This window comes from Amblyomma americanum, chromosome 9 (assembly GCF_052857255.1).
Source record: "Amblyomma americanum isolate KBUSLIRL-KWMA chromosome 9, ASM5285725v1, whole genome shotgun sequence".
NCBI classification, from domain to species: Eukaryota; Metazoa; Arthropoda; class Arachnida; order Ixodida; family Ixodidae; genus Amblyomma; species Amblyomma americanum.
Genome location: NC_135505.1, coordinates 76,813,589 through 76,829,960, shown reverse-complemented (window position 1 = coordinate 76,829,960; position 16,372 = coordinate 76,813,589).

Sequence of the window (16,372 nt, the reverse complement as noted above, 5' to 3'; positions counted from 1 at the left end):
TTAGCATTCAAGTGGAGGCTGCTACATGCAAACACTGCACGTGAATTCCTCGCTGCTACAAAAATCTAACAGACGATCACGAATCTCGCTAATGCGAAGGTAGAGCATAGCTCTTCTCGTATTTTATTTTTGCCGACCTTCCGGATATTGTCGTGACAGCCATCGTCCAGCTGTTGATTGCTCCGCTTTCGCCTTGGTAGGCGGCGTTTCAATCTCCTACTGCCTGCCACCTTTCACCTGTCAAGTAAAAAGTGACAGGGTGGGCTGCCAGGTGGCGTGTTACATACGCTGCCAGCCGCCCTCCGGGGTCTTCCCCTGGTAATCGCCTTCCAGGCGGCCTTTCCCTCTGCCACTTGGATAATGGGTGACGCCGACAAGGCCGACAACTAGGCTAATGCTCACTACAATGCAGAAACCAGGAACGAGCGCCAAAGAGCTGCGGTCTAAATCAAGGCGTCGCGGCTCTTTTGTAGCGATAGCTACATTACGGTAGCATTTCGAGCCTTCGGCGTGGCGGTGGCTGCGCCGCCACGTTGTAACGTGGTTGGTCACGTGGTACGCAGCAGCTGCCGGCGGCGCGGCGCCGTGGTTGATCACGTGGTTCGTCACCTGTTTGGTCACGTGACGAGCCATGTGGTGCGAAACATCTGCTGTTGCCGGCGGCGCTGAGCGCCGGCGAAACCGATCTGTTACAGCTGTGCGCATGCGCCGTGTCATTTGGGACAAAGATGAAGAAGGAACGCCCAGCAAAACGGAGAGGCGAATGACTGAATTTGAAATTCAACTGAACAAGTTCCAATCGGCCAGCTGTACCCATCGCGTCACACCAGGTTTAACCAGAGCTAAATTTTGTGTTGTTTTCAGATTCCGTGCTTTCTATTATGCTTTCTCAAGGACAGAGGTTATACAAACTGTATACACACTGAAGCCCCCTTGGCCTCCTCTCACACTTCAACGCGTCCTGATTTCAGAAAATAAACAAGCATGCCAAGCATTACCATTTCGAAGCCGCCCTTTTCACTTGCTGAGCTGAGCGAGTTGGAAAAGCTGCATCTTGGAAAATTGAGAGTAGCAAAGGAACGAGTACAGCGCTCACCGCTCGTCTGTGCCTTTCGCGTTTGTACTAGTCCCTTTGTTGCTCCCAATTTTCCAACATTTCACATACAAATGCCTTCTTACGGCAAAAGGAATCAAATTAAATTAAACGCGCCATATTGTAGCTATGATGGAAATTTCGGGCTGTCATCAACGAAGCTGCTGCTAGCAAAGAACAAAGCACTGGCTCACAAAGCGCTGTGCGAAAACATGGAGAGAGCGAGGGTCTACGATTATATGCCAGAATAGAATGAAAGAGGGGGCTAGGGAAAAAAGAGAGAGAGAAAAAGAGAAAAGCCGGGCACACAGGGAGCTAGGCCGGGCATGGACGCTTGAGTGGACAATCCAATCTTGGTCGCAGCGCTGCCGCGCTGGCGCATTTTTCGTACTCCACTGAGCACCAGTAGACGGGCCTCTCTCATATCTCACTGGTCCCCAAAGCACGCCTTCTCCTCATCCTATACGCGCAGGCTGCAGCGCTGCACCATGGCTGTTAGCGCTCAAGCGAAGCGCGACTCATTAATACCCGTATCGCAAACAATGCTGATTTGCTCTTCCTCACACAGTGCAGTTTACCGAAAATAGTCCTCTAAAACTTTTTCGCGTTGTCCAACACTCCGTGTCCATGACGAGGCGCAACGGCTTTTGCTTGCACCTGTGTTCATGGGCCGAAAGAATCAGCACTCAATAACAAAGAGCTTCAGTGAAGCATAACGTGGACTCCAGGGTACTTTGTCAATTTGAACACCGCAAAACTATACATTAAATTCTCGTTATCTTTTGAATTGAAATAGTTGAGAAGTTTACATCTAAGAAACAAATTTGGGAATAAAAATAGCTAATTTACGGTCTCTTAGGATCTGGAATTTCTGAGAAGTTGGCATATAATTAACCAATCAAACTGCCCACAAGAACAACAAAATTTTTGTTTCTATCAAGCTGGAGTTATTGATAAGCGGGCATGTAAACAACGACATTACTTACTGCAACAATTAAATGTCTTTTTCCGAGTTCGAATTATCGAGAAGTCGACATATAATAAAAAAAAACTGCGTATAACCACTGATGTGTGGTTCGTTCGGCAAAGAAATGAGAAGTCAACATATAACCAAAAACACCGCGTAAAAAATTCGATTTTGTTCTCTTGGAGTTTGAAATATACAAAAGTGCGCACATGACCAAGAAGACTGCTACAGTTAATTTGCAATCTCTTTCAAGTTTCTGTTATTGAAAAGTATACGTATAATCAATCTACAGAACTGCGTGCAACAAGGAACGAATATTAGGTCTCTTTCGAGCGCGAGTTATTGAGAAGCGGATATATAACCTACAAGACTGCGTACAATAGCCACACCAACTAATTTTTGGTAACCTTTATTTTCGAATTGTTGAGAACTTCACACATCATCAACAAACCGGCGTTCAAGAACTAATATTGAGATTATATCGAACTCTAATTATTGTAAGTTGGACGTTTTCAACGAGACTGTTCAATAGCAATCAAGTTTTGGTGTAGATCGACTTATAATTTATTTTTTTATTTATTAGTTACCTGCATCGCCCCGCAGGGCATTACAGCAGGGGGGTACAGACTTCATTTATAGGTATAAAGCAATTATTGCAGTGCATGGAAAAATGCTTCGTTAGATGTAATACATACAATGCTCGATGGCAAACTGTTCCAGTCCCGAACAGTTCTAACAAAAAAAGAATAACGCAAGACGTCACCCTTGCAAGAAAATTCTCTGACCTTCAAGCAGTGGTCCAGTCGCTTTGATATATAATGAGGTGCCTGGATATATTGTTCGCGGTTTATGCCAGTTTTTGAATTCTAAATCTCATGGAAAAATTTCAATCTGATGTACCTTCTACGGTCCTTCAACTCTTGCCAGTTAAGTTTTCGTTTGCTTTCCGTCATACTAACTTGCCAATTATAATTACCAAGAACAAATCTAACTGCCCTATTCTGAATTTTCTCTAATTTTCCTACCCACTCAGATGTGTGTGGGTCCCAGCAAACACACAGCAAACACAAACACAACACTCCAATCATTGAGGAGTTTACATGTAACCATTAGGCATGTGTACAACGACAGCAACTGTTTTTCAGTCTCCTTTGAATGAGAATTATTGGGAAGTGGAGATATAGCTAACAAGGGGCACACAAGAAAAACCAAACAAAACAGGCACAAAAAAACAGAAACGTGCTTCGTAGTGCGCACTCGCCATGCGCTTGTTAAGAACCAGCCAGTCTGTATAAGTCATTTGTGCAAAGGTTTGCCGTTTTTCCAGTGTAGCGTACTTGCTACGCGGCATTACAAGGCTTGCATAGCTAACATAGACACGGCTGTTTCGAGCAGGATGGGATCGCTTCGCTACGCAGCGAGTTTGTAGCAGCAGCACCAGTCGCCGAAGATGATGACGCCGAAGTGCGGTGGAATCGAGCTCGCTCCTCGTGCCGGCGACACGCGCGGTTCGGCTGCACGTTATCATACGTTCTAAAACTTAACTTAGTTAACTTAACAGTAAATAAATCATTCCCTTCATCGTTCCGTCCTCATACTGAATGGCGCGACAAGTTCTTCGTTGTAAGTTGCGTTTTTCCCCTACACTAGTTGCCTGTTTATCGCTGAACAGGGCTAGCTGATAGGGGACTTGCCATCATGATGTGTCACCATTCAAAAAAACAAAACAATTCGTCAATAACATCTTCCGAAGGAGAGCGCTCCCGACAGGCTGGTTAGTGAATCGCGTTAGCGTACTACGACCCATGAAGTACTGCTGTGCGAATTAACCGCACTTTATTGCACACCTACGCGCACTGGTTTGAGGAAGTGGCAGAGGACAGCGAATGAGACGGCTTCTTGATGAATCGGGCTCTGGTAAACTACGGAGAGTTACAAAGACAGGGGTTGTCGCTTGGGACTAGTAAGCGACTATTGTTCTTGGGTTGCAATACCACAGTGTCGTAAGCATAAAAAAAGTTTAATATAGCCCACCACTTCGGAGCCTTTCCAAACTAAGTTGTGCGGCTAGAACATCTTTTGTAAGGCGTAAGTCGGTATACGTAGCCTTTACGCGCTTAGATCCCGGCCGAGTTCACCGATCGAATCAGCAAGGAGAGAAAATTAAGATAACGAGTGCAGGGGCGGAGATAGGAGGAAGAAGGAATTAGTGGACGCTGCTCCCGTCGAAGAGATTCAAAGAAGAAATAAACGCAGAAATGCCGTCAGCTGGTTACGCATGAGCTTTTCTTGTGCGTTTCTGTTTGTGTCTCTTTCCCCGAGCGGCTCCAACTAGCAAGCGAAGTGCTCCGTGATAAGAGGCACAGAATTACTAATACAGATTACAGGGGTTCTAAGGCCCAGCTTTACACATCACTGCTGTGAACGAACATTTGGCGAAACAAAAGCAGAGACTCATAATCCCGCGAGAATCCTGCTCATTTTTCGGCCCATGGAGTTCACCACGGTGTAGTTGAGCAAACACGTCCCAACTTGTCGCAAAACTGAGCAGGGACGGCCGGAGCTGTTTGCCTCGCCGACAACATTCTACGCCGAAAAATAAAAAGAAGAAAAAGAACACACGATCAATGCGAATGAAGTGACAGAGCATGCGTTAACTGGCGTTTTTTTCGGATGGAGCAGCCAATGTAACTGAAGGGTTAAGTCCGCGCAAGAGAGCGGCGTGATTCCCCTCCGTCAATCATCCACGTAACCTCACTCCACTCTCCCCATAAAATCGAGTAATCACAGTGCGACCCTTCGCACAATATCTCCACATTTTTTTACCCGCCACCCACCTCTTAGCGTCCCCTCTGCATCTTCCCTCTCCCACTTTCTTTCCTCCAACCTCTCTCGTTTAAGAGGGAAGGCGATTTCCCTCTCACCAGTTCCGCACCTGCCAACCGAGGTTGCAGCCGTACGAAGAGATTTTGCGACATCGTGGTTCTAATGCTAACGCTCTAATAAAACGCAATAAAGTGTGTGCGAGATAGAATATCGATGGTATAACTAATATAGAACGCCTGTAACATGCGTACCAGAAAAAAAAAACGAAGTTAACACTCAAGCTATCCAGTGCTTATTGCGTAAACCTCGCGTAAGGAAACGCAGTTTCTCGCATCAGCGCCGTCTAATGACCACTTGCGCAACTGCGGTTATCCCACCTCCCACGAAAGAATTTGAAGAAAAATCGACCGCGCTTATGGCACGTTTCGTCATTCCTTTTGCGTCAGCTACATAGCCTATACATACATCAGCGAAATCCGAGAGCAAGAGAGGAAACTCGGGTGGGGCAACACAGAGCCACAATGGAACGTGCACTAGTGCCATGCAGTGCAAAAAGGAAATATAAGAAGAAAACAAAACGAGAGGGACTGAAAAGGGACAGAAGGTAAGGCAAAGAAATTTCAATATGGTTACGACAAATGCTGCCACATGTACAGAGTGTTATTCAAGCAGCCGCAGCAGTTGTTGTTTTCCTCATCATTTCTCGGCTAAACCGTTTCGAAAGCGGCATGAATAAAATTCGATGAAAGAAAGAAAGACGGGATGCAATTCAAGCACTTTATAGCCTTAACTGCGTAAAAACAAGATGAAAGAAAAATTATTCCAGCCGTCGACGCTTCGCCTAGCTAAGATAATTCGGCGTAAGAAAATGTGCTCGCCCTGAATTATCGTGAAAAGGTTTGAACGCACCTCCTCCGTATGGAGGAAGTTCTCAAAGGCGTACCGCCTCCTCCCACAGTGAGGAAGCAGTACTGGCACCCCCACAGCACCCACAGGCCCCTCTCATATCTACATATTATGTATGAGCGCGTATACAGGCCCATGTAATTCTCCATACCGAAACACAGCACGCAAACTTGAGTGTCAACTCCTCCGCTTCACAGATTCCTTGTGGCTCGCGCCCTTTATGAAAACGGAATATGGACTGGTTTAGCATTCTATAGCAACTCAGGATATAGGTGACACCCTATAGAAGGCTCCAGATAAATTCCTTCTCCGGACATTTTTTTTGCTTCATGATTTTTCGGGGTTTTACATTCAAAAGCGACTCCTGCTGTTAGGGTCGTCATATTGGAGGGCGCCAAAAAAATTCTACCAGCTGGGGTTCTTTACCGAGAACTGACATTCCGCAGTGTACGTTCATCGAGAATTTTGCTTCTATCGAAATTAGGCCACTGCAACCAGGATTCATCATTTATTCATCATTTATTATACCCTTAAAGGCCTCTGTTGAGGCATTACATAAGGGGGTGGGGACAAAGCAAATGCAACTAAGAATAATACGTTAATACAACAAAACATAATGCAATACAATAAAATGAAAAACGATACATCACAATACAACGTTGGTCAATAATGAAGGGCACAAGGCTGAATTAGGCGGTAACAACTACAACAACAACAAGAAAAATAATAAGTTAACTGGGGGAAGTTTGAGAAGTGTCTTTTATTCAGTACAGTGATTAATTAATGCCTGTCGAAATTTAGTAGCGTCGCGCTCGTTAACAATGTAGTCGGGTAGCAGGTTCCAATTTTCTATTGCAGTTGGAAGAAAAGATTTATTAAATGCCAAGGTCGATCCATGTATACGTTGAATGCTGAGGAGGTTAAACAGGCGGCGCGATGTTCTGATGGGAGCTAGTAATAATGTGTCACGAAGATCAGGAAAATTGTAATATAACTTATGAAAGAGGCAGAGTCGTGCGATTTTCCGTCGGAGCTCTAGTGGCGGGATGTTAAGTGAAGATTTAATACTGGTGATACTGCTGTGTCTATTGTAATTTGAGGATATAAAACGGGCTGCTCTGTTTTGAACGGCTTCTAAGGTGTTAATTAAGTATGCTTGGTGAGGATTCCATATAGCCGCTGCATAATCAAGTATGGTACGGGTGAATGTTTCGTATGCTAATTTTCGAACAGAAGGAGGGGCTAGGTACAGGGATCTTCGGATGAGGCCAAGTGATTTTGATGCTCTAGATGCTAGATATAAGATGTGTTCCGACCAGGTTAATTTGCTGGAGATGGTGATTCCAAGGTACCGATATGATTGGACTTGGGTTACCGTGTTTGACAGGAGTGAATATGCAGATCTGATGTTGGAACGTTTTCGCGATACTTGCATGAATTGGCACTTTGAGACATTCAGCTGCATAAGCCAGTCGGAACACCGCCGTTCTATTATGTGTAAGTCGTTCTGAAGCGATAGTTGATCCCTGTTAGTGACAATGCGACGATAAAGGATGCAATCATCCGCAAAAAGCCGAATAGTGGATGAAACACCGGAAGGAAGGTCATTAATGAAGATTAGAAAAAGAAGTGGGCCAAGAACGGAACCTTGGGGAACGCCAGAGATAACGTTAGTAGTGCCTGAAGGATGATTGTCGATTACTGTGTATTGGGAGCGACCTGTTAAAAAGCAATGTATCCATGATAAAACGAGAGGATCAATGAACAGTCCGGAGAGTTTAGACATGAGGCGAAGATGGGGCACGCGATCGAAGGCTTTAGAAAAATCTAAAAAGATAATGTCAGTTTGGAATGAAGAGTCCATATTTAAGTGGAGGTCAGTGGTAAATTCAAATAGCTGGGTTTCACACGAAAAACCGGAACGGAAACCATGCTGCTTAGTAAAAAAGAAATTGTTCTGATCGAGGTGTGATGCAACATGTGAATATATGACGTGCTCTAGAAGCTTACAGGCAATGCATGTAAGAGATATTGGGCGATAATTTGAGGGATCTGATCTGTTACCTGCTTTAAACACCGGCACAACTTTGCTTATTTTCCAGTCTTTCGGAAGCAAACCCGTAGTCAATGACTGCTCGAAAATAACTTGAAGGAATAGGCTAGAACTTTCCTTAGTGCTCTTAAGAAATTTTGCAGGAATTCCGTCAGGGCCTGGTGCTTTCGACGTTTTAAGCCCATCAATTATTTTCACAATGCCTTCCGCTGCAATGTGAATGGGGGGCATTTGAGGAAAATTTGAATTGGGAACTGGTGGTATATTTTGAGGGGGCTCATGGGTGAACACCGATGAAAAATATGAATTCATTGTATCTGAGCGGAGTTCTGTGGGAACAGATGCACCACGTTCGTCAAACAAGGTGATGTCTCGTGAACGGTGAGTGTGTGGTGCCAGTATGGACCAAAATTTCTTTGGATTATTACGAATAATGTTCTTCAAGTCCCCACACCCACACATTTCGGACCATAGGCGGAGCACCATAACTACCCAGCCGCTGCGGCGGCTGGTTTATTGATTACAAGCAGCAAATGTTGATTGAAAGCATAAGACTCTCAGGTGATACTTTTACTAGTAAAGGTCTAGACACCAATCAATAGTTTGCTTGCAGACTCTGGCCGTGCTTGAATAACAAAAACAACTGAACGTTTATTTCTTGACACAAGCGCCTTGATATAAACAGATAACGTAAAACTTCACGTGCGACGGCGAGAGAACGGAAACAAACACACTTCGATCGCGCTCGCATAGAGAATGAAAACATAAACACGCATCTCCTCAGCTACGGCATTGCACTGCTCCCCTGGTCTAACTACACAGCATACAAAACTTACCTATAATTTTTAGGACCATAGATTTCGACTGAGCGTATACCTCAGGAAGATCTCACTTGAAGCTCTACCAAAGTGCGGGTCTACTGGCCCGCTCATGGACATCGGCGGCAGACGGACATGGTATTGGCGTGAATTTTCCGCCGCCGCGGATGTCCATGACGCCTCAGCTTATTTTTGTGCCGGTGTTGTGCCCCGCTCTAAACCGTACGCACCAGGTACGCCATGGCTTTTGCTATGCCTTTTGCAGTAGTAATTTCAATGTTATATGCATGCAACAGATGAATGATGTCATCCTTGCAACTTTAAGCGTCACAACTCTGTTGCCTGTGAGAACGCAGTCATGGTGGACGAACGGAAGCGCGCGCGCATGCCATGCAGACGTGGTCATGAAGGATATAACGTGCGAGTAATAACCGCACGAGGCACCTGACAACTTGCGCAACCAAAGTTGTGTACGCCCAATGTACTGTGTGATTACCGCATGCCTAACGCCACTCGCCACACAAAATGACAGCACCTCCAACAGGATTACAATGGGCAATCAATAAGGAAAGCAGAATTTTAAAGGAACTAATGCACCAACAGCATACATCATGCTTAATCTTGAAATCAACAGTTAAAAAAACACGCAAAAAGCACAGGACACACTGACATAAAAAATAAGAACATACCGAGAGCACGCACACAAAATAAAAAGGGGCAGGGAAATGAGTCCACACGTTGTGTGAACAACGGCAGTATAAAGTGGCGCCGCGAATTCAGAGTCGAGTAAACTACCAGACCAGTGAGTTCTATCGTTCGAGAAACACTTGATAATCGCTTTATGGGGAACTTTCGCCACTTTTTAAGCGAGGCTTGCCTAGACTCCTTTTAACTTTTTTCCATATCCCCTGTCCCTTTCTGATTATGCTTATTGGCAAACATCTCGAATAAAAAAAAAATGCCGGGAGCGCGGCAGGGGAAAAAAGGATCAAAATAACCAATGCCGACAGAAGCAGAGGCGGCGTTTGGAAACCGCACAACATCACCATTCGCGTTTTTTTGGCAACAGGGAAAACCAAAAGTGCGAATGAGTGGGAGAGAGGGAGAGACATTGCATGTATCTTTCCCTGAGGTGCATCGTAGTTAACAATGTATCAGCTAGAGAAGCGTTTCCACCTTCGCAGAACAATTTGGGGAATCGCCGGGCAGTTCGGCAAGCACAATAAGAAATTTGGCATAACGGCACGTGCTGCCCATCTACAGACCATCAAGATTGTTGGGGTGCTTTACCATAAAGTGGCTGCGAGACCCACAAGGTCACACTGGAATGGTTACTACCAAGAAACGTTGGCACCAAATGCACAGAGCAAACCAGACAAAGATGACTCCCTTCATCGTTTGTAAAAATAAGATCGGCAAAAGCCAAGTAAGGCGCAGGCACTGGCAATCTATTTCCCAGAAAAGTGTCAGCGGGTTTGATGAAGAAAATGCGCTTTCTGATGGGCGCTAACATAAGTTACGACTATTCTACGTGAATGTAGCTCTAGCCAAGAAAAAGGTCGTCAGTTTCCCATAGGCTGGCCAAGACCAACGAGAGTTTTGCGACGCGGCGATCTCTTTTACTCTAAAATAAATAAATATATAGAAAGTAGACGTGAAGTATAATGATTCAAGATGCAAACCATGGCCATCCATTTCACCCGGCCTAGCAGGAAACAAGTTCGACAACACTGTTTACCCAAGTAGGGGAAATATAAACAATCTACCTTTACAGTGAGTCCGAAAGCAGCAGATGTCTAGCGTAAATGCCGACAAAACACCGCTACAAAAACTTCTCTCGGAGGGACCAAGCATCGGCGTATGCAGCCAGTGGCGCACGAACAATACTCAGTAACATACTAGTACTTTAGTTGTACGCAGAAAGAAGTTCCAGCTGAAAATTTTTTGGAATGTTTGATCTGGAATTGCACTCGTTTATTTAAGCAAGCACGCCACACTGCGCTATCGATGCAGAGCTGGACTCGTTCCAGTAAAGCATGCAATTAATGGCAAAAGTTGTGTGAAGCGAGTTTCTTAGGAATTTGCTAAGCCCTACTCCTCGTTGCCGCGACACTCAAGACCCCTTTTGCGTAAATATTGCGATAGCAAGGATCCTCAATTTACGGTAGGATCCTGTGGCTCAGGAATATTAGTGCGCAAACATTCATAAGCTCACCAACACCGAAGAAGGATCTTGTCACTGCGCTATTGGTGACAAAATTCTACAAGACGCACGACTGAAGGTACTGGCTTATAAGTGCGAAGTGCTGTATTGTATGACAGATTTTACTAGAGCAGATTATACATTGCAAGGCCTAGTTTCACCTCCACAAGTGTGATATGCAACCACTGAATGATAACAAAGCTATATGCTTTTAATGCCGATGGCGTGTTCTGGGTACTTTTGTCCCTGACAGTACGTCCACGTACGCACCATTCTTTGTGTGTTGTGTTGTGTTGGATTTTATGCCACATAGGCAACTGAGGCCGTCATGCGCCAAGAACAAGGTATAGGAAAAGTCTTTTGCTGAATATTATAGAAATGTAAGAATCGTCCCTGGTGTAGCCCTCAAACGTTAATACTACCCAGTGAACACATACACAAAGTTTAGAAATGGCTACTAGTAAAAGCTTTGAAGAGGGCTGGGTAACCTCAGTAGCTTTCCTTGGCTGCGCAAGGATATAGAGGCTCCCAGCCAATCAAAATAAACGCCTCATACTTCTTCTCAGGCATGAGAAAGTGGTTGGGTGTACTAAAATTCAAACAAACCAGTGGGTAAAAAGTTTAGTCTCTTGAGAAATCTCGTTTCGTTAAGAAAGCTAAAACACATGATAAATCAACAATTGCGTTGTGTTGTGTTGGGTTTTATGGCACATAGGCGGCTGAGGCCATCATGCGCAAAACGCGAGGTATAGAAAATTGTCTTGTGCCGGATTTTATATGACATAAAGGAAGCGGGGGTTTAAAGGACCTGAAATGTTATTTCACACCATCTAGTGAAGGTAAAAGGCAGAATTTTTCAAAATGGCCAATGGTAAAAGCTCTAAAAAAGGTCAGGTAACCTCAGCGGCCATCTTTTGCAGAGGAAGGATGTCGAGGCCCTAACGAATGAAATACACACCTCAGCATTCCTCTCAGGAATGAGAAAGTGGCTGAGGTGTATCACATAAAAGTGAGGCATTCACAGTTCATTATGACAACCAACCTCTCGTAAAAAGTTAAAAACTTAAGAAATGTCAACAATTGCATTATCACTCAAGAGTAGTGCTGGGTGAAATGGAATGCATTGATTACAAAATTGACAAAAATACTTCTTTCTTAGCTTTTCCAGGTTTGAACATGTAAGATATGGTTAAGAGTGAGCTCGTCGCCGTATCTTTCACTAACTGGTTCGGCTTCTTCTGTAAGTAAGTAGTTGTGTGTCAAGTGTGTGTATCCTATGCGAAGCCGACATCATATTACTTCAGTGAAACGTTCCTGCTGTCTGCATGACGCGTACGCATCACTAATTGTACCTTTAATTGCCTGGAAACTAGAGTTACTGCCAGAGCTTACTCGAATAACTCGGGTAAGTTCGGAGGAGCTTCGAAAAAGATTCGTGAGAAGTTGTTGCTCGGGAGGAACAACATGCGTCGCAGAGTCCCTACCGGAGGCTACGATAAAAGGAGCTTACTGCCAGAGTTGTGCGTTGCACATTGCTTAGCCGACAATCCGCCACTCTGCTGGCAGTGGTATGATGACTTGCCGCAATTTATGGAAGTTAAATTTAGAAAGACAAATTCTGCATCAATGGCAGTAACCCACTAATGATATTGCGTCATTCCCTTAAGTCGGAGCTTAAGTGCCCCCGCCAATTGAAGAAAGAAAGCCTGCTTTCGCAAGTCTACTCGGTTTAACCTCAGATGGCCCCCGCAGCTCGACCGTCCCAGATAAAATCTTTCTGGCGCGTCCAGAGACTGTCCAGCCATGTACGCACAAACACAACTAATGATAACCCTAGACGACCTCATGTGCACATTTTTGGATGCTACAGTGAGCACTGCCACATCTGTACTGATGGCATTATGACGCACGTATGACCAGCATTCGGCATCTGGATACCACCAACGCACCATATAATTTCGGTGACACTCCGTAAGCACATTCTACAACTGCTACCGAGGTGACCGCTCTGCGAGCAGCTTTCATTTATATTCTGCAACAATCCCCAACAGCATGGGTTATCTTCACTGTCTGCCGCACTGCACTATAATCGCTAAAATTTTACATTCAGGAGCAGTTACGTACGTCATCGTGTTGTGCTGCAGTGGTTATCCGCTGACTGCGGCCTCACAGGCAACGATCACGCTTACGGCGCTGCGAAAGCGGCGCATGGAAATACATCCGTGCTGCTACCAATTTACATTTTTAGTGATGGCACCAGGATTGTGGCTGCTGAACTCTGGCGCGCGCAACGCTCTGCGTGTTGTGATAAGGAGGGCGAATAAAGACCCCTACTTCGTAATTGCATTACTTCTCAATTTCGCATGCGCGCAATTTAGATAGGCGTGACCGTAATTGTCTGCACTGAATTCGCTCAGACGTTTTTCGCAAAAAATACGGTCGTCTTGAAATTGGTGCATCAAGCAGTCCCCTTTGACCGACATGTGGTGTGCGCGAAGGTCTTCAACACTTGGTTTGCTGCTCCGAGAGTTGAATTGAACACATCAGGGCATTGCTCTGTAGTTTAGTACGCTACTATTACGGCGCCCGGTGCCTGGAGGATTTCCTTGGAGCATGGTGTGATGCGGCTTCGGATGGAGGTGGGACAAAGGTCCCACTAGCTTATATTAAGGACACGAGGTTATTGTATACCATTGAAGGTCCTATGTGTGTGTCAATGCGCGAGTGTTGCGTATGATTGACTTCACCTTTCGCCTTTTCTTTGTTTCCTTTACTTTTCTCCCTTCTTCACTCTCTTCCTTTCCGCTCACATGGAGCACCACGCCAGGTAACTACCAGGCATGCCTCTCGTGCAATCATTAGGATGTCACTCTCTCTTCACCATAGCTAACGTGTCCAGAAACGGGCGGTTCTGTTTCGGTTAACAACTTCAGTCAAACATCCGTGCCTGAGCTTGCAGCACAACTAATTTACAGCCAATAACCTAGAACAAGCGGTTCACTTGGTTCAGTTTTTATTATTTCTTTTTTATAAGTAGAGAATAATCCTGACAGACGTAATTTGTTGTCCATCTTAATATTCAATCAGAAAAGCTACAAGGCTATTCCGCACGAATATGTTTAAATATTTTTTTTGTGTGCAACATTTGAATTAAATTATATTATGATTTCGTTTGGCGGCCAGAATTCGACCTGTTTCACTCATGTTTTACCGCATCACACTTTCACAAAGTAGGACAGCCGGAAAACCCGGACTTGCCCAAGACCGCAGTGATACACAGAATTGCTTCTGACGAAGGACCTTAGTGTTGAATTTGACGCTGGTTAGAGCCTACGAGCTTTGAGTCGTACTCTTCATTTGGGAGTGAAACACGAACCACCTTTGCAGGCTGTGTGTTCAAAACTGGGTTTGCCCCGAAGGGGCGCAGCAGGGTTTGCGGAGCCTCCTCCAAGCACACACCCCTGAAAAAGCCGGGCGCCGGGCCGGGGTGGCGGTTACCCATTTTTACCGGTGGGTGTCCGGCGGTGGGTTTTGAACGAACCACCTCCCGCGGCCGATGCGGACGCCCAGACCACTAGGCCACTAGCACGGCGTTTTACACGTGATGCCATTCTTGCCGTAGACACGTTATTCGCGACTATTGTGGAATCTGAAATTGGGGAGAACCAATTATCAAAACAGACAAGGTTAGCGATGGTGCGGAAACAGATGGCCCGTACGGCACCAACCCAGGTGCAAAAGGCACCTGGTTGGCACTCGTCTCTAGAACATTGCTGTAGTGGAGTGGCTAATTCTCTTGCCGCTTGGCGTAGCCGACTAGAAGGAAGGTTCACTTGCCAGAGTTATCCCAGGTCCTACATAGGCGCAAAATTACAGCCCTCGCGCTTGGTGGGCGGCCTTTCCTACACCAGAAGCTGTTATTGAATATACGAGCAATTTCCAATTAGCCTAATATTTCTTGTTAATCGGTCAGCTTCCTTGGTTTGTCCAGTTCCTAAGGCGATGTAAGAGCGAAGTGAGCAGAGCTCGGCTCAGTGCCAATGGACTGAGGAGCGCTAAGGAGTCGTGCCTAACCGAAACACAGGCGTTGGCGCGAGAGACGAGCTTTCAAGCTGGTAAGAGCACGGGCGCTGTATATGTCGCATCACGCGCCGCAAAGGACGAAAAGATAAAACGAAAACATCCCACTAAAATAAATGGTGTTCTAGGAAGCGCTAGAGTGGGACAATGAAAATATTTACTGAATAAATCTCTGGAGATATATCTGGAAAGCTCTGTATACAGAGGCGCGCTGGGTTCTAATGAATTGCTGGTGCGGTCACGTAACACAGTTGAATAACGAAACACAAAACAACGATAAGAACGACACGCACCAATTTCTGAGCCTTTCTCGACGTAAAGAAGTCTTGGCTGCAGCAGTTAATTCTTTCCCTCGGAAGACAGCCTTTTAACTGAGGAGAAAATCCTCAGAAAGAGGAGCCGTACGTTTCGGTGAGGTGAGACAGACGGGTCCTAGCATCCAAATGTGTTCCTGCCCTTCCGAGGCCCACCATGGCAATGAATTTTACTTCTGTTTTTATGCGGCAACTCTGCGTGACCTGCTTCGTCTACTGTCTTGACGGCAAGAATCGAGACCCAAAAATGGGAGAAACAAATTTTTGGCCGGAGCGGCTCTAGTTGCACTGACGGACAGACATCAATCACCTCATGTCTGTAATGAATGACATACTTAGAAAGGCTTCTAGTTTCGATCTTTTGTAAATTATTCCTGCGCGGAAGATGGGTATTGAGTGAAAAAAACAAGACATTAGCCCATTCCTGTCTTGCGTTTCTTCATTGTGTTTTGGTTCTTGACATTGGTATAACAGAATTTATCGATTAAACAACATGGCCAGTGTAATTCTTTATTCTGTTCTTGGAGTATCTATAGCCAATAGAGCCTAATCATATGCGATCACATAGCTATGTTTCTCCTCAAGTTATTTTCAAACTACACAGACGACGTAGTAGCTCGGTAGTATGGCGCTGGAATTCTGGCCACGTGGTCGGAAGATAGAATACAGCCTGCGGCGGCCGATTTTGAGGGAGATGAATTGCGAATACGCCCGTGTCCTGGCTCATGTGGCCTAAATTTATGCGGAGCCTTACGCTACAACCTGCGCAGGTGCGGTCAGTGTATAAATTGATCTGTGTTTCCAATAAAATACAGTTGTAAGTTCAGCGCAGTCCGTTCGTCTCTTCTTGTACTTGTCTTCGTCCTGCGGCGCTGCTTCAAAATATAGAAGGAATACCAACTAGCCCAAACCACCGTTCTTCTAATTGTCTGGCCTCACCTGTTAGCACGCTGGACACTCGTTTCGAAGGATTAGCTCCTTGCCCCAAATTAAATTCTTTTTTAAACAGTGCTCACTTTCTTTTTCAGTGGGAGTGCACGGTTTGTTCCTTTGTTGCACCTGTCTCCGTCCTGTAGCGCTGTTGCCAAATAATAAAGGCCAAATGGATCGGC